Below are 21,304 nucleotides of genomic sequence, written 5' to 3' on the forward strand. Positions count from 1 at the left end.
TCTAGTTGTGGTGAGCGGGGGCTACTCTTCGTTGTGGTGTGCGGGCTTCTCATTGCGGCAGCTTCTCTTGTTGCGGAGCACGGGCTCCAGGCACACGGGCTTCAGTAGTTGTGGCTCGTGGGTTTAGTTGGTCCGCGGCATGTGGGATCTTTCCGGACCAGGGCTTGAACCCACGTCCCCTGCATTGGCAGGCGGATTCTTAACCACTGCGCCACCAGGGAAGCCCCCTCAATTCTTTCGTTTGTTTTTCTTTCTTTGTTTTGTTTTTCAAGTTCTCTTCCTCTTCTTTCTTTAACTGTTCCTCTATACATGGCAACTGCATCTCTCTTCTTCAAGTAATTGAGCTCCCCTTGCTTACTCCTGTCAGCTCATGTCATGGAGCGAGTCCGTGAGTACCACGCAGCTCAAGCATCTGTAGTCTAGGGCAGTGCTGACTGGCTGGCTGTGAGGGAGAAGGTGGGAGTTTCTTCCCTCGAAGACTGGTCATGAAGGGCCAGCAGCCAGCTAGGGCCTCTGCACCGAGAGCGCAGGCCTTGTCTGCAGGATCCTGCTGCAGGCCTGCAGGATCTGCTCTCTCCTCCCCAGGCTCCAACAGCAAGGCTTCCCCTCACCACACACACACACACTCACACACACCAGTGGTACTGGAAACATCGGTGCTCTGCACCTGCAACCCCTTGCCCCTCAGGTCCTGACCTTCTTAAGGAGCCCAGATCTGGGGAGATTTTCTTTCAACCCAAGTATATCCTGCAGGGTTCCCAGAGGTAGATGGCAGTCATGGGCATGTTTTGGGGCTACCATTTCCCATTTTTTATTTTAAAATTATCTGAGGGGATGAGGGTAGGGGAGGACTATGACAAAGTCTTTTATATTAAAGAAAAAATTTTACACTCAAAAAAGTTGGCATGCTCAAAGTTAAAACAACCAGTTAGCAGCAATTTCCAATTTTTAAGAGAAAACTACAAAATTAAAACTTCTCTGAAGTTTAGTAAGATATCCTATAAGACACCCAAGTTCATATGGGAAAAATTAGCCTCAAAGCTTGATGTACTCTTTGAAATATAGCATGGCTGCCCTGAAACACTGAAGAGAATGGCAGCATGGTGATTAAGAACATAAACTCAGGGTTCATCACTTATCCTCACTGCCTCAGTTTCATCATCTGTAAGAGGGAGTTAATAATAGTGATTGCCTCATATAGTCATGTGAAATCAATATTTGAAAAGTGCTTAGAATAGTACTGGCATATAATAAATGCTATAAAAGTGTTTGCTAAATAAAGTAACATAAGATAAAATATAATAGGTCCAAGATTAGCATTTAAACCTATGAACATTATAGAAAATGTGATATCTGGGACATCATTATATTTTTTTTAACTTTTAAAAATACCTTTGCCACCAAAATGGGTTCACCATTGCCTATTCAAAAATGATTCTCTGATAGATGCAACCAGGACTATAGCACAGACAGTCCTGGAACGCCAAGAGTATCCAGTGAGAGGAAAGAAGAGGAAATTTTTATTTTACAATGTTTCCTAGAGGCATATGTTTTTATGTAGTCCATTTTCAACTTTATGGTAGAATACCAGTATCTCTATTGCTTAGATAATATTAGAAATGACCTTGAGTTTCACATGTTTTAGAGATCTGTGTGCTCTGGAGACACAGCAGAGGTGCGTCTCCCAGGACGCCCATTTGGAAGCACCCCTACACATTCATACAGTTGCTCCATTAGATCCTAACAGACGTGTACACACAAATGAACCACCTCCCTGTCCCGTTCCTACCTCTCCAGCCACGAAGACGAGAGGAAAATATCAGCATCTGAACACTGACAGAAGTGCCAAATGTCCTAGTGACAAATCATTGTCTAATACTAAAGAATAAAAGCTAACATTTATTGAGGCATCTTTTTTTAAAATATTTATTTATTTATTTGGCTGCATCGGGTCTTAGTTGTTGCATGCAGGATCTTCATTGTGGCATATGGGATCTCTCCTTGTGGTGCGCAGCCTTCTCTCTAATTGTGGCGCATGGGATCTAGAGCACGCACGCTCAGTAGTTGTGGCGCATGGGTTTAGTTGCCCCGCGGCATGTGGGATCCTAGTTCCCCCACCAGGGATCGAGCCCGTGTCCCCTGCACTGGAAGGTGGATTCTTAACTACTGGACCACCAGGGAAGTCCATTGTCTAATAATAAAGAATAAAAGCTAACATTTATTGAGGCATCTTGATAAACATGTTACATGCGTTATTTCATTTGATTTTCTAATAAGTAGTGTTTAATATTTTACTTCGCTGATTACCGCTTAGCTGTTTATGGCCTCTCAGGGTAGCTGTATCTTTTCCATTCCTAAAGGCCAGGAAACAAAACAACTAAGTCCATTTAATTGAGTCTTCATAATTTTGATGAGCTAAATGACAAGGTTTGGGATAAAAATGTGGTTTTGATCTGTGCAGAGGAGGGATGTTAAGTGGCTCGGCATAAATGAACCACTGAACAAGCTTCAGTCAGCTGTATAATTCACACAAAACGTTCAACCTGATCCAGACAACCAGGGACAACGTGGGATTTATCCTACTTCATCCAGAGTGGAAGCACTGACTCATTACATTCATTGTCAGCCTTCTATGTTACTTAATGTCATATGGAATCCAGTTCAAAGATAATCTTTTGGTAATATTTTTTTTTAAGAGCAGCCGAGGCTCAGACATTCAACAGAAAACAAATGTATGTGACACGCAGAGCCAGGGAGGAGGTCGAGTCAACCGCAAATTTGAATTTTCAAATCTACACCATTGCCCAGGTCTTGATCCTAACCTTCTGTCTCCCACCGGCAAAGAGAACCAAAGTGTTCTGCCTCACATAACATGAGAAGCCACTCTTCGGCGTGAAAGCCCACATCAATTTTGCAGAGGTTTTCTGCCATTACCATAGTCCAGGTAGGCAGTTGTCACGAATCATTAGAGCTGAAAGAGGCTGACAGCGTAACTGCGGGCGAGCTCGGGGCTCAGCCTGGTCCAGCACCTGCTGCCTGATCAGGCAGGAGTGGCCTCTGTCAAGACACTGCCTGGGAAGAGACGCAGGAATCCCTTTGTATCAGTGCCCTTCACTGACAGCACGCTGGAGGGCAGCCTGTCTAGCAAAAGCAGGACAGAAACCTTTGCCAGCCACCTGCCTGCCCCCATATGGTGGCCATTTAAAGACCCATCACTTTGATAAAGAAGCTCTCGTGTTATTCGTTCATCGAGTACAGTTTTGACTGGCCCAACTGCCTCACTGTACGATCACCTAACTCTGTGACTTGAAGAACTTTGTTTTCATGGGTGTTATTAAGGAAGAGATTGTGTAAATACACCTGGGTGAGCAAGTCAAGTCTCTTCTGCATTCCTGGCTCCCTGGGCTCCGAGAAGGGCATTGCTGGGGAGCAAGAGCGCTTTCACACCCGTGGATTCTGCAGACGCCCAGGAACCTCCCTCACCGCTCATGGACGGAGGGTCTGACCAGTCATACAATGTGGCACCTGGTTTCCTCACTCTCCAGGATCCAGAGGCAGACACTTAACAGGAGAGGAGATGGGGGGAGTTTATTCAGAAACCATAACAAAAAAAAAAAGAAAGTTACCTGAGTGTTCATCCTATAGATCAACAGATTTCAGAAAATTTAACAATGGAAATACACTATAAAGGCTCCCAGAAATCTGTTGGTACTCGCATGAATGTCAGCATTCTACCAATAATTTTTTCTTTTAAATTACATTCATGAGACAATGTAGGTGTATGGCAATGTTTCGATGGACATGCTAAAGTTTTCTTCCTTATTTATTTCTATGTTTTCTGAATATCACCCTTCACTATCATGTAAACTCCATGAGATTAGGGAGCCTTTGTGTCTTATACACCACTAGGACTACAGGGCCTAAACAACACTTGACACGTAGGAGATGCTCAATAAATATTTAGCGGAAAATTGGGCTAATAAATGCAAAAAAGAATGAATGAATGAATGACATTTGGAGAAAGCACCAGATGTCTTATGACATGGCTTCTCAAAATTTTTGCAGGTGTTGTGATAGAAGATATTGAGTGAAGTTGAGTGATGTGAGTAATTAAGATTTTTAAAAATTTTTAATTAGTCTTGATACATTTTGTTTGAAGATTTAAATTTAAAAAAAATGCAATAATAAAGAATGAATGAACTAGGCATCTGAAGGTTAGATGAAATTCTCTGCTGTTTGAACATGAGGTTCATTATACATGCCCTACCCCACAAAAGAGTGGTTTATAGAAGGCAGGTAGGTGAGAATTTACATCTTTTCTTCCAAAACCAGCTGCTAATCACCAGGTTCTTTTTCCTCACTCACTTTCTGCCAATCTCATCATCTACTCCTCTTTCTTCAAAAGACACCTGTACTGAGAGGCTTTCCACCCTGGGCCTCTCTTGTGAGACTGGGCTCTTCTATCTGACTGCTTCTTAGACCTCTAGCTCCACCTGGGGGTCCCACAGACCCTCAAATGCAACAGTCCCAGACTGAGCTCCTGACCACCCACCCACACAAGCTTTTTCTCCCCTGTCTTCCATCCCAGTGAACAAGGCACCAACATCAGCCAATCCAGAAATCTGGAGATATCCAGCATCCCTCTCAGACTTCACCTCCCACACCACATCCAATCAGTCACCAAACCCAATGAATTCTAATTCCTTAACCTCTCTCTTCCATCCTCTTCTCTCCTTTACTATAACCATTAACTTAGTTCAGCCTTTCATTATCTTCACTGGGATTATTGCAACCATCTCTCACTGGTTTCCCTGCCTCCAGTTTTGCCTGGGTGATCTTTATAAAATGAAAATGTGCACGTTACCCCACCTCTCCATGCAGCTTGACTTAAAACCTCCTCACTGTCTCATGGGATACGACTGAGCTTTCATGATCCAGACACCGTCCTACCTCTCAACAAGACTCTTCCTTTGCTTCCTCTCCTTCAACCATTTGAGCTACACAGAGCTTCTCAGTGGGTAAAATTGTTTCAGACACAGGGCCTTGGGGCTCACCGATGCATCTCGCCATAATCCAACATGCCATTTCTGCCCCCAATGCCAAAGGAGTTAGGCCTTGAAAAGGGAAGGTGGCACTCAAGAACTAAATCATCTCCTCCTCCAAAGTGTTGGAATGGGAGAGGTACTAAAAGAGAGAAACTTGTCTAATACTGCGACTGCTTACTAAGAAATCCCACCTGATACACTAACTCACTGAAGGTCTCAGTTATTCTCCTAAAATTTTGCTGTGAGAAAGTATCGGTCAGACCCACATGATTTCTTGCTTGGACCAGCAAAATGCCTTCTGTACTATCTTGCCTTCAGCCCTTCTCCTAATCCATTCTCCATACTGCTGTATGGAGAACATCTTCCCAAACCTCAAATAGATTCACATCACACCCCTACTTAAAGTCTTTAGCAGCTCCCAATCTTCTACTTGGTTCCTGAGAATGTCTTCCACGTATTCTCCAGGTGCAATGCGTGGCACACTCCACAACCTCCTGTTGGATGTCAGTGTGTTAGCAAATTGCAGATTGGTCCAACTACATGTTTAATGTTTAAGTGAGAATAGACAGGTTTAAAAAACAACAACAGCAAACATCAGCCTGGGACTTCCCTGGTGGCGCAGGGGTTAAGAATCCACCTGCCAGTGCAGGGGACACGGGTTCAAGCTGTGGTCCGGGAAGATCCCACATGCTGCGGAGCAACTAAGCCTGTGCGCCACAACTACTGAGCCTGCGCTCTAGAGCGCACGAGCCACAACTACTGAACTTGCATGCCACAACTACTGAAGCCCACGCACCTAGAGCCCGTGCTCCGCAACAAGAGAAGCCACCGCAGTGAGTAGCCCACACACCACAACGAAGAGTAGCCCCTGCTCGCTGCAACTAGAGAAAGCCCGCATGCAGCAACGAAGACCCAGCACAGCCAAAAAATAAAATAAATAAAATAAATACATTAAAAAAAACCCAGCCTGTCAGAGGCCACCACTCTTGTGACAGGAATTTGGGGCCTGTGGTTCAGGTTGCAAGCCTTGCCTCTTTGCCTCTCCCAAATTTAAGCAGCAGGAAGTGGCTGGAAAACTACTGGCTTTGGACGGCGTGGGCCGTGGTTCAAATCCTGGCCCCACCTGTGTATGATCATGTACAAATGCTTTACTCTGTGAGCCTTGGTTCCTTACCTATAGGTAGAGATCATAATTCCTATATCATAGTAATTGTGAGGATAAGTGGTAGGTATGCCTTTTTCAGAAGAGACATAACTCATCTTCTCTTAGTAATACAATATGCCTACCCATTCTATTGATAATTACTTACCTCAAATTTAAAAGGAATTATAGTTTCTTTCTATTAAAAACTATTGTTAAAATGAAACAAATAAGCAAAGACAACAACAAAAATGTTTAGCCCACAGCTGGAGGGAAGTTTGTGAGTCTGTAGGATAAGCTGGTTTTTTATTTGTTTGAGTTTCCTTCTCTTGCACAGATGCTGGGATGTGAGAGACTGGCTGAAATGGACACTGTCAGGAGATCATGTGACAGAAGGAGTAGACGCCAAGGGAAGGAAACCCTGCCTTTAATTCTTTTAAATCCTTAAGGTCAGCTTCAAATAGGGAGTTGGGATAACCTAACCAAATTGGCAGTGACTAGGAAGTGACCCAAGCCAGGTTGCAAATTACTAGCTAATAGAACAAAGTCACCTTTATCGCGACCCCCAGCTGAGTTCCAGGTTTGTCTGCCTGCCACTGACACACGCACGGTAGAGAGTGTGTCCTCAGAGGGACCACCTCCCACAGAGGCCGGCTCCAGTTTAAAGTCTGGATGGAAGGTATTTAGATAAACTAACAATTGCACAGGGATGTGGTTTGCGCTGGAGAAGTCAAGACTGTGTTTAAATGTCTGAAATTACTGGTGTCGCTAATAATTGTAACCTCTGCTTCAATAAAACACACAAATAATGTTACTGAAACATTTCCAATCACATGGTATTATTTTTGGTCTAAAACAGATGCAGCCCTCAGTACTTAAAAGGAGGGTGTCTGGTGGATATACCTCTGCTTGAAGGGAAACAAAACTCCTGGAACTTTGGCCAAGGCCCTAAATCTGAGAAGCATCTATTAGAACAGTGGCAGGTTAGCAGCATGACGATGGTACCATTCCCAGCACAAGTAAGGACCATACTGGGAGACCCACTTAAGGTGCTGGATGGAATATAAGCCAGTAGCTGGAAGGGAAATCAGCTGCCATTTTTGAACATATAATAATCGTCAGGCTGGGCATTAATATAGATGATCTCGTTCAAGCATCACAGCAATCTCATTTTACAGATAAGGAAATTGAATCCCAGAAAAGTTAAATAATGGACTCAAAGACACCCACCTATTAGGTGTAGAATTGGAATTTGAACCCAGGGCTGTCTATTCATAAGACCCAAGACTTTGCATTCTATCATATAGCCTACTTAGGGAATTATAAAGAGCTAACTGCAAACAAAGGGGTACCCAGGGTCAAACTGCCAGGCTTCAAATATCTGCTCCATCATTTGCTATTCATGACCAAGAAGGAGAAGGCATTTAACCTTATTTTGTCAGAATAAAATGGGAGCAAATACTAGTACCTACCTAACAGTGCTGTTAGGCAAATGAAAGAGGGCATACTATACGAGGCTCAGGGTTATACCTTTATCCTTGTACCCAGTCCAGACCCTCAGACGTCAAGCCGTCAGGCAAGCAAACTGGCTTCTCTGTTCAGGCAGGACTTCTGGATTAGCCCAGACACCACTTTCCCGAGCCTAACAGAGGACCCAACACTCCACTAAATACCCTGCAGATGCTTCAACGTCCCCAGGGTAATAAGTCACCTCCCACATTTTACATTGAGCTGTAAGCATGTACATTGTAAGCACGTACATTGAGTCTAAGCGTGCCATGAAGAACGCTCCTCAGACGCTGCGAACTCTTAGCCCAGTCACAGTAATTCACGTTTCTTTAGTATTTCACGTCGCGCTGGAGTACACCCATAAATATTTGCTGGGCACATGTGGAAAGCATTAGTTATTATGTGGATTCAGGCAAAAGGTAGTTAGTATCCAAATCAGATTGATGCTTTATCTAACCACCACTAAAGCAAAGCCTGAATGCAACATTTTCTGACTGCGGACAAGACTTAATATAAAAAAAAAAATCACCCCACCTGGAAAGAACTAAAGTCTTTAGTTAGGGTAGTGCTTTCTCCTTTGCCAAAAATAAATGTACACTAGTGTTCTAGAAGTTAATATCGTGCATGGGATATATTAAACAAAGATAAGGTACACAGCAATTGTATGGAATCATGAAAAATTAGGCAGTGGGGTAAAAGAAATCCTTCTTTTTTCAGGTTAATCATTAACATTTCTCCAGGACACAAACAACTGAGACTACTGTCTTATTTCCAAAGGTTGCCCAGGGGTGAGCAAAAAAGCTAATGTCATTAGATGCAATATATAATCCAAGGGCGGTCATACAATCATTGCATGCATATGTGCCTGACCATAAAAATACCTCAAGGACTAGGAAGTTTCAAAGTAAATGTAAACATAGGACACAGGAGGATATTTTCACACAGTGCTTAAACATGTGTATGTTTCAATAAAATGCACAAATAGTGTATTCATTTCTTAGATACAGCCAATTGGCCAATGTTCAATGCATGTCAGGTGTTAAAAGGGCAGAAACTGACTTCCTTTTCAATGCTGTTTTTGGATTCTTAAAACAAGAAGTAGAGAAACTTTGGAAACAATACATCATACAAAGTAATTGAAGAAAGCAGCAAGAGGGGGGAAAATCAGAATAAGTAAACGAGAATTTAAAAAGAGTTCTTTCCATGTTTATTCTCAAAGTTACACAGTCAATAACGTTATGAGTTAAATATTTTTCACTGCTAAATGTTATTAAATTTCATTAAATTTAACAACTATCAGTATGGGGCTTTGTAATATAAGGAGACCCCCTAGTATAGTGCCTGGCTCATATATGAACCTGTGATTATTATTAACTATTATTCTCTTTTCCTGACATTGATCTTAATAATGGAATATGTCACAGATTTTCCTGGTCTGAATGTTTCTTCGCTGGAAAGCAAATATTAAAGGAAGATAGTTGCCACCTTGGGATAAATCTTTGAAAAAGAGATTCACGTCATGTTAAGTCATGAAGACACACGTGACTCATGCTCAAAGACCTTGCCTATTTTTATTTGTTGAGGCTCCCAATGAAAGAGAAATGCCACAAAAAGATTACAAAACTTACACAGTGAATTCTAAATGTTTACCCTTTGCAAATTTACATTTTTAACACAAAAAAATACAATGGAGTGTATTCACAACATGATGACAAGATTTACTTTTAAGAAATTGAAATGTATGACCCTGTAGTTGGAGAGACATTTAAATTTGTCTGATGTCTGCTATCCTCCCTCAACTGCCATAACTAGATGTAGAGCCTCAGAGATCCATCCAGTCTAAATATGAGGATTCCTGGTGTTATGGGGTAAGCTATGTCCCCCCATAAAAATCATTTTTAAAAAGATATGTCGAAGACCTAACCCTCAATACCTCAGAATGTGAACTTATTTAGAAATAGGATCTTTACAGAAGTAAGCAGGTTAAAATGAAGTCTAATTTGTGGACCCTAATCCAATATGACTGGTGTCCTTATAACAGGGGGAAATTTGGATATATAGACACACACAGAGGGAAGACTATGAAAAGACACAGGGAGAACATTAATGTGAGGACAGAGGATTGGATGACGCATCTACTAGTCAAGGAACACCAAAGATTGCTGGCAAACCACCAGAAGCTAGGAAGAGGCAAGGGAGGCTTCCCCTATCAGTTTCAGAGGGAGTATGGCCCTGCTGACACCTTGGTTTCAGAGTTCTGTTGTCTTAAGCCACTCAGTTTGTGATATTTGTTAAGTAGCCCTTAAAAACTAATACAGCTTGGAATGGGAGGTGTTCCTGGCAGCTGTCATGGCCTCTTGCCCCTGCTTCGTTACTGACCTCAGGGTCCCTCCCCTTAGACCTACCTGTGAGGTAGCACGTAAGAATTCCAACCAGTAGCCAACCCGACTTCAGCAACTAGACTGGAATTTGTCCGCAGTATTATCATGGTTTCTTTAGATGTGCTGTGCACATGAGGAGAAATAGACATCTCATGAAAATATTTTTATACATTACAAAATAAAGTTCCAAAAGGAAAGCAAGGAAAGGGGGCAACAATCTTCTATTACATGTTCATTTTAGCTGCATTAGTAATTAGCTATTACAGAGTTATCAGAGATCACTTAGGTAGGTCTTTGATCTTTCTGTGATGGTAAAACTCAACATAATTTTCTAAGCTGGCAGTAGTTCTTGGTTAAAAAAAAATGACAAACAGTGAGTGTGGTCAAAATATACAAAGACACATGTCCACATCACAACCTATGTCAAATTACTATGCCAAGCTGGTTGGAGTATATTTTAGTATATGTTCAGCTCAGTTTTCTTACTTTTGAGTAATTTTTACATTTCCTTTTCCCTAAACCTCCTCTGCTCCGGAAAGAGTCCCTGGATCTAATAATAATAATGATTATGATTATAACAACAACAATAAGAGCTCACATATACCATATGCCACCCACCATACCAAAACTTTTATGTGCTTTATTTCATTTAAGCCTCACATTGGTCTGTTGAAGTAGGTACTATTATTTTTGGAGATGAATAGACAAAATCAGAAGATATAAGTCAGTTGCTCAAGATAAGACGTTGAGTAAGAGGGGCAGAGCTTGAGCCCTGGTTTGTAGAATCCAAAGCCCCATATTCTTCAGCACTGCACAATTCCCCCCCTGCTAGATGTTTCCACCTCTTGTGTAATATGGGATAAGCCTAAATGCTATGACAAAGATGCTTGGATACTTCCTGATTAGACTGGCAGCTCTCATTCTCAATCAGGCAGCCTTGAGCTCTGTGGCGTGACTGGTCAGCACACACATATATAAATACTGACAAAAATCCTGATTGTCATTTGGTGGTGTTTATACTCTCTCCATTGATTTGAAGTACTTCATTTTTAAACTCTTAGTGAGCCAGTCAGAGGTTATTTTCAACATCATTTGACAATTTATACTTAAAAGCACCCAGAGAGTTGATTTTGACTTCAGGTCAACTATAGTTATTAGTCAAACTACCATTCTCTTTACGATAAAGGGCTCAAAATGAAACTTACAACAAATGCACAGTTGCACAACAAATATCTTACAGTTCCAGGTCTCTGGTGATTCAAGACATCAGGTCAAATCTGGGTCAATTTAACTCTGTCACACAGAAATACTACATCTATTGGCAGTACAACTTGATGAAAGATTATTTAAATAGGAACAAATAATCCAACAAAACAACAGGAACATCTGGCATTGGTTGAGTGTCTACTTAATCAACGTGCCAGACCCAATGCTGAGCACTCCTGTGTCCAAAACTATCATAAGTTCCTCATTTAACAGATGAAGAAACTGATGTTCAGGTGATGTCAGAACTTGCTGGTGGCCTCACAGCCAGTCAAAGGAAGCACTAGGATTCCAACAGAGAACAGTCTAAGTCTTAACAGTCTCACTGCCCTAACTCTCTAGGCACATTATCAGGGTGTTGACCTGGAAGACAGACAAGAAGAGTAGACAGTGACTTGGGCAGAGTCTGGAGTCCTGCCTCTGACTCCACTTAAATCACTTTTTCTGTCTGGAGACATTTTTTTCTGGAGACAAAATGAAGAGTTACCATCAATTATGACTATTCTGATTAAATAATCCTGCCTCTGGAGAATCTGTGAGTTTTAAATCCAGATTATCCAAAAAGATCAGAAAATCATTTCTCATTCATCATCTGCTCTAAGCATAAAATAGAATTCACGGAGGGAGCCAGTGGTGCTCATCTCTTAGGTGGGGTATGCTTTGAAGTAATGCTTTGATGAGTCAAGAACACACTTACTCCAAAGTGGTCCTTGGTGCTATAACCACGTAATGAGTGCTCACATTATTTTGTGGAAGCCACTGAGCTCAGAGTCAGGCTCAGTTATTCTTCTATCAGCTGTTACCCTGAAAAAGGCCCCCAAGTATCTCTGTACCCAGTTTACCAATTGGGGGTATAGTGAAAACCATATCTGCATGCCAGGAATATCAAGTACTACACAATTTGATGCACTAATGCTACCAGCATTTCCTTTTCCTTTTATTAGCCTTAATAATAACATGCCCCGGACTTCCCTGGTGGCACAGTGGTTAAGAATCTGCCTGCCAATGCAGGGGACACGGGTTCGATTCCTGGTCCAGAAGATCCCACATGCCGTGGAGCAACTAAGCCCGGGCACCACAACTACTGAGCCTGCGCTCTAGAGCCCGCGAGCCACAACTACTGAGCCCACGTGCCACAACTGCTGAAGCCCGCACGCCTAGAGCCTGTGCTCTGCAACAAGAGAAGCCACCGCAATGAAAAGCCCGCGCACCGCAACAAAAATTAGCCCCTGCTCGCTGCAACTAGAGAAAGCCTGCGCACAGCAACGAAGACCTAACGCAGCCAAAAATAAATAAAAATTTAAATAATAATAATAATAATAATAAATAAATAATATGCCCCCTCATAGTTCACCACCAAATACTAGGAAAGTTACTATTTATGCAAATTCTCTCACTTACTTCCATGAATACCTCAAGTAGAAAATCTCAGGAATAGTTTTGTTTTTCCTGGATCTTCACCCTGAACTTGTCAGCAGCAGGCCCAGGGCCACCCAGTAGCAACGTACTACTCCTCCCCCACTCCCCACTCCACCTTGTCTACCTGGTAAAAAATTGGACCTGCAATGGATAAAAGATATGTTCAAACACTGTCATTCTTGGCTTGCTAAATAATACTATTGGCCTAAACTCCTAATTCATCTTCACAGCCTCCTAATTTCTTCCGTTTAGTCTGACTGACATACATTCATTCTTACCGAGAAGAAAAACCAATTGGCTCACTTTCGGCTCAACATTTATTAAGTACATTAAAATTTGTTTCTTTTTCCTTGATAGTATCAAATCTCTCTTGAGCCTTCTTTTACTTTTTTTTTTTCCTCTCTCTCAGAGGGGAAGGTAAGAAAAGCTAGATCAATTACATTCTTTCGCTCATCCTTCTCTGACACAGAACAATTATTCTGGTATTGGCAAATAGCTGCCTAACACAAGGCTTATTAACCAGTTACTTAGAGCGCTAGCTCTCAGACTTGGCTGCCCATCGGCATCATTTGGAGAGCTTTAAAAATGCTAATGCCCAGATCCCATCCTCAGAAATCCTGATATAATTCATCTGGAGTGTGGCCTGAACACTGAGATTTTTTAAAGCTCCCTATGGGGTTCCAAATGCAGTCAAGTCTGAAAGCTACTGATTTAGAGCTTAAAGACTAGTTTGAGTAGATTTAGCAAGTCAGGGGGAGAAAATTATAATAATAGGGATAAAGATATCTTGATTTCTCTTTGGTAAAGCAGCCTTACAACTGGCAATTCCTGATATACTCCAGGACATACTGGTACAAAGTTCTAGGGTTTGACTACCTCTACAATTTCCCTGTGAGCCTCCTTTCTTATGGAGTTTACTCCTTAGTTTTCTTTGATTTTTATTTACAGTGGAGGTATTTTTAAGACAGTATTGAAATCAATTATGATCTTTCTTTTGCAATGCCGCAATTTTTAATAAAGAGAGTCAACTTTCAGGTAAAGTTGAAACAAACAAGCCCTTCTGTTTGAAGTTGCTTAGCCAAAATTCTAAATACCAATCCCAGCAAAGAAAACAGGATAGATAACCTGAGGGAGTGGAGATCATTTCTCTGTGAGTAGTGACTAAGTTGCTGAGTGTCAAAATGAAAAGCCAAGAAAACACCAAGTGAAGAAAGAATCCTGGTAACACATCAATGTGGCTGAAAAGGCAGTGTGGTCCTGAATATCTGACCTTAATTTGGAATTTCCTTGTTTCGGTGACTTTAAATCCTTCGCCTAATGTCATGCAGTTATTTTTATATGGTTTATTTTCTTCTCCTTTTTTTGTCATTTAATATTCAAAACGATGTGAAATGTACATTCTTCATCACATGGAGAATGAATTCAGCAACAACTCAAGCACGTAATTCTTCTCTGCATGGAAGATGCTGGACATCTGCTCATCCCAGATCTACAGAACAATGTGGTACATTTACACAGAGTAACTGAGGGAGGAATTCTCCTGTGAGGCTCTCACATACACTTCAGGAGAGGTGCAAAAATACAAGCTTTATGAGAGGCAAGGAACCTAGAAATACCATATTTAAGAAAAGAAAATCTGTTTATTATTTGCCTGTCTGCCCCCTTGAGAATGAAGGCTCTGTGAGACCAGTACAGCCTGTTCAAGCTGTATCCCTGAGCCTAAATAATGCCTGGCATAGAGTAGATACTCAATAAATACATGTTAAATGAATGAAAGATTCCTCCTTCAAATACCAAGTCATGAAGACGAAGAAAAGTACAATGTATTTCCTTAGTCTCAATGCAAAGAAATGGGATTAAACTGAGTGTTTTTCTCCTAAACTCCATAGACAAGTTTTTGCACCTGGAAAAACTAACCCCTAACACCTATCCTAACACCGTCTATCCTAACACCTTCTGCAGGCATCCTCTGCAGCCCAGGCAAGCTCAGCCACTCCAGGTAACATGCAGGAAGGGTCCCTTGGAGCAGACAGGCGTCCACATGGAGCTCCAGCTTGTTCCTCATGCTGTCAAGCCAAGCTTGGCTCTATCTCTGCCTTGATTCCTGACTCCCCATCAGTAGCCCAGGACAGTCTTTCAAGTCTTAGTGCATATTAGGATCACATGGAGCACTTGTTAAAATAGTTTCTGGGACCCCACATTCACGTCACAACAGAATATACCTGTTTAATAAAAGAGCTTCTGCTTAGGGCTTAGTTAAAGAAACTGAGTTTGCACTTAGATTAGGAAAACTGGCTCTTAGTTTTGAGCCTCTGCTCCTGAGTTCTTCTCTGGATAACCTACTTCCATGGTAATTGCTTGAGTGGCTTCAGCGAGCTACTTAATTTCTCTGTGTCCTGAGCCTCAGATTTCTCATCTACGAAATAGACACATTTCTTGAAAAAATAATAATACTTTTTTCAAGCAGTTTTATATTCGCAAAAAGATTGAGCAATATGTTTCTATATACTGTCCCTCCATACGGTTTCCCCACACTTTGCATTAGGGTGGTACCTTTGTTAAAATTAAGGAATAAATATTGATACATTATTCGGAACTAAAGTTCATAGTTTACATTAAGGTTCACTCTTCGCATTGTACACTGTTGTGGGGTTTGACAAGTGTCTAATGTCCTGTCCACCATTACAGTGTCATACAGAATGATGACACGTTTTTAGTTTTATTGTTCTAAAAATGTCCACCTATTCCTTCCTACCTTCCTTCTTTTGAACCCTTGGCAACCACTGACCTTTTTGCTATCTTCATAGTTTTGTCTTTTGAGAATGTCATACAGTTGGAACCTTACAGGAGATAGCCCATTAAAACTGCTTTCTTTCACTTAGCAATATGCATTTAGATTTCCTACATGTCTTTTCATGATTTGTGCTCATTTCTCTATCACTGAATAAGATTTCATCGTATGGATGTACCAGTTTGTTTATCCATTCACCTATTATGAAAGAACATTTGGTTGCTTCCAAGTTTTGGCAATTATGTATAAAGCTGGTATAAACTCTCTTGTGCAGGTTTTTGTGTGGACATGTTTTCAGCTCAACTGGGTAAATACCTAGGATCAGGCATAGGGTAAGATTATGTTTACCTTTATGAGAAGTTGTCAAACTCTCTTCCAAAGTGGTTGTACCATTTTGTACTCCCATCAGCAATGAATGAGAGTTCTTGTTGCTACACACCCTTGCCAACATTTGGTCAGTGTTTTGAATTTTACTATTCTAATGTGTGTGTAGTGGTATCGTATTGTTGCATTAATTAGCATTTCCCTAATGACATATGATATGAAGCATATTTTCACGTGCTTGTCATCTGTATATCTTCTTTGATGAGGTGTCGGTTCAACTCTTTTGTCTATTTTCTATTTAGGTTGTTTGTCTTCCTATTATTGACTCTTAAGAATTATTTTTATATTTTGGATACAAGTCTTTATCAATATTTGTTCGGCAAATATTTTCCCCCAGTCTGTGGTTTGTCTTTTCATTCTCTTAATAGTGTCTTTCACAGAGCAGGAGCTTTTCACTTTAATAAAATTCAACTTAGCAATTTTTTTTCTTTCATGGATCATGATTTGGGTGTTGTATCTAAAAACTGATCACCAAACCCGAAGTCCCCTAGATTTTCTCCTATGTCATCTTCTGGAAGTTTTGTAGTTTTATGTTTACATTTAGGTTTATCATGTTTTGAGTTAAGTTTTGTGAAAGACGTAAGGTGTAAGGTCTGTGTCTCAGTTTTGTTTTTTTTTTTTTTTGCACAAGGATGTCCAGTTTGTTGAAAACACTGTCCTTTCTCCATTAACTTGACTTTGCTCCTTTGTCAAAGATCAGTTGACTGTATTTGTGTGAATCTATTTCTGGGATCTGTATTCTGTTCCATTGATCTATTCGTCTATTGTTTCATGACTATCACACTGTCTTAATTACTGTAGGTTTATAGTAAATCTTGAATTCAAGTAGTGTCAGTCCTCCAACTTTGTTCTCCTGCTTCGATGTTGTGTTGGCTATTCTGGGTCTTTTGTCTTTCCTTATAAGCTTTAGAATCAATTTGTCAATATCTACAAAATAACTTTCTAGAATTTTGACTGGGATTGTGTTGAATCTATAGATCAATTTAGGAAGAACTGACGTCTTGACAATATCGAATCTTCCTAGCCATGAACATGGAATATCTTTCCATTTATTGAGATATTTTTGTCTTTTTAAAAACACTTTATGCACAGCAAAGGAAACCGTAAATGAGATGAAAAGACAACCCTCAGAATGGGAGAAAATATTTGCAAATGAAACAACGGACAAAGGATTAATCTCCAAAATATACAAACAGCTCATGGATCTCAATATCAAAAAACAAACAACCTAATTAAAAAATGGGCAGAAGACCTAAATAGACACTTCACCAAAGAAGACATACAGATGGCCAAGAGGCACATGAAAAGATGCTCAACATCACTAATTATTAGAGAAATGCAAATCAAAACTACAATGAGGTTATCACCTCACACTGGTCAGAATGGCCATCATCAAAAAATCTAGAAACAATAAATGCTGGAGAGGGTGTGGTGAAAAGGGAACCCTCCTGCACTCTTGGTGGGAATATAAATTGATACAGCCACTATGGAGAACAGTATGGAGGTTCCTTAAAAAGCTAAAAATAGAACTACCATATGACCCAACAATCCCAGTACTGGGCATATATCCAGAGGAAACCATAATTCAAAAAGAGACATGCACCCCAATGTTCACTGCAGCACTATTTACAATAGCCAGGACATGGAAGCAATCTAAATGTCCATCGACAGATGAATGGATAAACAAGATGTGGCACATATATACAATGGAATATTACTCAGCCATAAAAAGAAACGAAATTGAGTTATTTGTAGTGAGGTGGATGGACCTAGAGTCTGTCATAGAGTGAAGTAAGTCAGAAAAAGAAAAACAAATACTGTATGCTAACACATATATATGGAATCTAAAAAAAATGGTACTGATGAATCTAGTAGTAGGGCAGGAATAAAGATGCAGACATAGAGAATGGACTTGAGGACATGGTGGGAGGGGAAGCTGGGACGAAGTGAGAGTAGCATTGACATACATACACTACCAAATGTAAAATAGATAGTGGGAAGCAGCCGCATAGCACAGGGAGATCAGCTTGGTGCTTTGTGACCACCTAGAGAGGTGGGATAGGGAGGGTGGGAGGGAGGCTCAAGAGGGAGGACATATGGAGATATATGTATACATAGAGCTGATTCACTTTGTTGTACAACAGAAACTAACACAACATTGTAAAGCAATTATATTCCAATAAATATGTAAAAAAAAAAACTTTAGGCATGACTGACATCCAGAAAACTGTACATATTTAATGTGTACAACTTGGTGAGTTTAGAGATAAGTATACATCCGTGAAACCAAGTATACACCCATGAAACTGTCATCACAGTCTATGCCAAAAATCTATCCACTTTCAAAAGTTTTCTCCCTCTGTCTAATTATTTGTAATAAGAACACTTAACATAAGATCAACCCTCTTAGCATATGTTAGATATACAGTACAGTATTGTTAACTATAGGCACTATGCTGTACTGTAGGTGACTGGACTTTCTCATCTTGTATAATTGAAATTTTGTACCCTTTGGCTAATACCTCCTTGTTCCCCTCCCCCCCACCCCTGGCAACAACCATTCCACTCTCTGCTTATATGCATTTAACTACTTTTGAGTCATCATATAAATTTTTATAGCATTTGTCCTTCTGTGTCTGGTTTATTTCACTTAGCATAAGGTCCTCCAGTCATTCATGTTGCTGCAATGGCAGGATTTCCTTCATTTTTAAGGCTGACTAATATTCTATTGTATGTATATACCATATTCTTTATCCATTCATTCATTTATGGACACTTAGGTTGCTCCCATGTCTTGGTAACTGTAAATAATGCTGCAATAAACATAGAAGTACTGATATCTTTTTGAGAATTATTTCAATTCTTTCATATATATATTCCCAGAAGCAGGATTGCTGGATCATACGGTAGTTCTATTTTTAATTTTTTAAGAAAACTTCATACTGTTCACCATAGTGGCTGCACCAATTTACTTTCCCACCAACAGTGTACATGGACTCCCTTTTCTCCACATCCTTGCTAATATCTGTTATCTTTTTGTTTTGTATAATAGCCAGCCCAACAGGTGTGATGTGATATCTCATTGTGGTTTTAATTTTCATTTCCCTGATGATCAGTAACGTTGGGACCTTTTTTTTCCCCTGTTGGCCATGTATCTCATCTTTGGAGGAACGTCTATTTAATTCCTTTGCCCATTTTTTAAAAATATTTATTTATTTGGCTGCGCTGGGTCTTAGTTGCCGTGTGCGGGATATTTTTAGTTGCGGCATGCGGGATCTAGTTCCCTGACCAAGGATTGAACCCGGGGCCCCTGCATTGGGAGCGCAGAGTCTTAACCACTGGACCACCAGGGAAGTCCCTCCTTTGCCCATTTTTAAAACTGAGTTATTTGTCTTTTTGCTATTGAATAGGAGTTTTATATTTTTTGAATATTAACCCTTTCAGGTATGATTTGCAAACATTTCCTCCCATCCTGTAGGTTGCCTTTTCATTTTGTTGATATGTTCCCTTGCTGTGCAAATGCTGTTTAGTTTGATGTTATCCCATTTGTCCATTTTTTGCTTTTGCTGCCTGTGCTTTTGGTGCCATATCCAAGAAATCATTGCCAAGGCCAATGTCGAGAAGTTTTTTCCTATTTTTCTTCTAGGAGTTTTATGGTTTCAGGTTTTATGTTTAAGTCTTTAATCCATTTTAAGTTGATTTTGTGTACAGTGTAAGAAAAGGGTCCAATTTCTTTCTCTTGCTTGTAGATATTTTTTCCCAATACTGCTCATTGAAGAGACTATCTTTTCCCCATTGTGTACTGTTGGCAGCCTTGTAGAAAATCGATCACTTTCAGAAGTACTTTACATGTATTAATTAATTCTCACAACAACGCTATAACGTAGGCAAAATTATTATTCCCATTTTATACTGGTGGAAACTGAGGTACATAGAGCTTTTAAACTTCATCGAGGATTCAAACCTGAAAAGTCAAGCTTCAGGACATAGACTGGCATAGTCAACGTCCCCACCCAATCCAGTCCCACCTTCACCAGACCCTGCCTTTTTCTGACCTCTTATCCCAGGGGCTGGACTCAGGCCTCTGTACCCATCTCACGGCTGAAGTCCTGTTACTGCAGCCAGATATCCTTGACTCTGTGCAGCTTGATGGCTTTGGAGCCACTCGATTATTTTAATTCACTAGCCTTTCTAGATCTGCCTGCCAGGTACATCTGTCCCCTAGTCTGTCTCACACCCCTGACTGATGCTTTAGAGTTCCCATCCTGACCTCACTCAAGTTACAGATGGAAAATTAGAAGAAAAACATTTAAAAGATGAGTTGTGAACTAACAACAACAAAAATGTTTGCTTGTGGATTAACAACAACACACACTCACTTAACAAAGTCTGTGTGGGTCTCAGAGATCCTGTCCTAACAAGGGGGATGATCAGAGACTTGAATACGCTGTTCAATCAGTTTCTTGCGGCCAGCAATGATAAAATGTGAATAAAGACAAACAAGCCAATTAATTTGACACAGCGTTAAATTAAGGGTCTCGGTGTTCCTGGTTAGTTAAAGCCGGATCTCCTTTCCAGTGAAAGGGAAGACACTCTTGTTCCAGGAGAGGCCCCAGGTGAGGGTGAGAAACTACAAGTCCTCCCCCAAGACCAGCTGCTCAGGCCCACAGACCTAGTGGCCTCAGCCATTTTCTTGACTCTCTCCTAGTGGATGGCACATGACTTCTGAGAATTATTCTTCCATGGGAACTACAGGGAGTGAATGGCGGCAAGAGACTCGGTGGTCACTCCAAACCTTCCTTGTCGCCTCTCTGGTGCGTGCTGTCTTTAGGAAGAGCCCTGGCAAAACCGCACCCGCCCCCAAAACAAAAAAAACAAAAAAAACCTTGACTTCCCAATTAGTACCTCACCCATTGATCTAAACAGCCCTCTATAAGGGATCAATTTACATCAGGAGATCAGTATTCCACCATTGGTATTCATTAGAATTCACTAACAGCTAAAATCAATTTCCCATTCTGTGCATTTTACTGCCCTGAAATCATCTATTCAGCCTAGATTTTTAACAAGTTTGGTTCAATTTAATACCTACTATCCCACTTTTGCACTAAGAAGAAGGATCAGTGTCTAACCAATGGTGTACTGGTAAGTGTTTAACAACCAACTCTCCCCAAAAAAGAGAGGGTGCTGATTTGTAGCATTTGCCAATTCATAGGCTACAAATACTGCCACCATGGCCAGTTTTGAACTACCAACATGACATCATCAAGCACTGAGTTGGGAAGAGATTCAGGGTAGCACATCATTCTATAGTGTTTCCATCATACACAGGTGTAAATAACCTCAAGAGCACAAACGATAGTAACTGGTT

At 40.7% G+C, this 21,304-nt stretch overlaps 1 long non-coding RNA gene across 1 annotated transcript in view; it reads right to left on the reverse strand.

Moving 5' to 3' along the window:
* LOC309663430 overlaps positions 1–21,025 on the reverse strand; it is a 355,502-nt gene extending 334,477 nt beyond the window's left edge. The window contains exon 1 of the long non-coding RNA XR_014265265.1: positions 12,416–21,025. This is a non-coding gene — a long non-coding RNA (uncharacterized lncRNA). The remainder of the gene's footprint in view (positions 1–12,415) is intronic.
* Positions 21,026–21,304: the final 279 nt, after the last annotated feature.

Source organism: Balaenoptera physalus (genome assembly GCF_965194825.1).
Source record: "Balaenoptera physalus genome assembly, chromosome: 6".
Taxonomy (NCBI): Eukaryota; Metazoa; Chordata; class Mammalia; order Artiodactyla; family Balaenopteridae; genus Balaenoptera; species Balaenoptera physalus.